The sequence below is a fragment of the Nothobranchius furzeri genome, chromosome 17, assembly GCF_043380555.1.
Source record: "Nothobranchius furzeri strain GRZ-AD chromosome 17, NfurGRZ-RIMD1, whole genome shotgun sequence".
Lineage (NCBI taxonomy): Eukaryota > Metazoa > Chordata > Actinopteri > Cyprinodontiformes > Nothobranchiidae > Nothobranchius > Nothobranchius furzeri.
Window position 1 is genome coordinate 48,856,540 of NC_091757.1, and position 284 is coordinate 48,856,823.

Here is a 284-nt window from a genome sequence, read left to right on the forward strand (position 1 = left end):
TCCTCCTCGCACCGACCCTCCGGATCGTTGTCTCTTCTTGTGCTCCAGCGACAGCGCAAGCGTTAAGTCAACCGGAAAAGCACCGCTCGTTACCTGGAGGCAGCAAAGGCTGGGAGGCGGGTCGGAACCAGGTGTAGTTTAAAGTATTCCGAGTCAAGCAAACACAGAGTAAAACACTCAAAAAACACCCAACGAGTCGGAACACACACAGCCACAAACTGTCCGCTCTCGGAGCATCAGACACGTAATATCCACACAAGTTAATTGCAGTGAAGAGTTCCCAC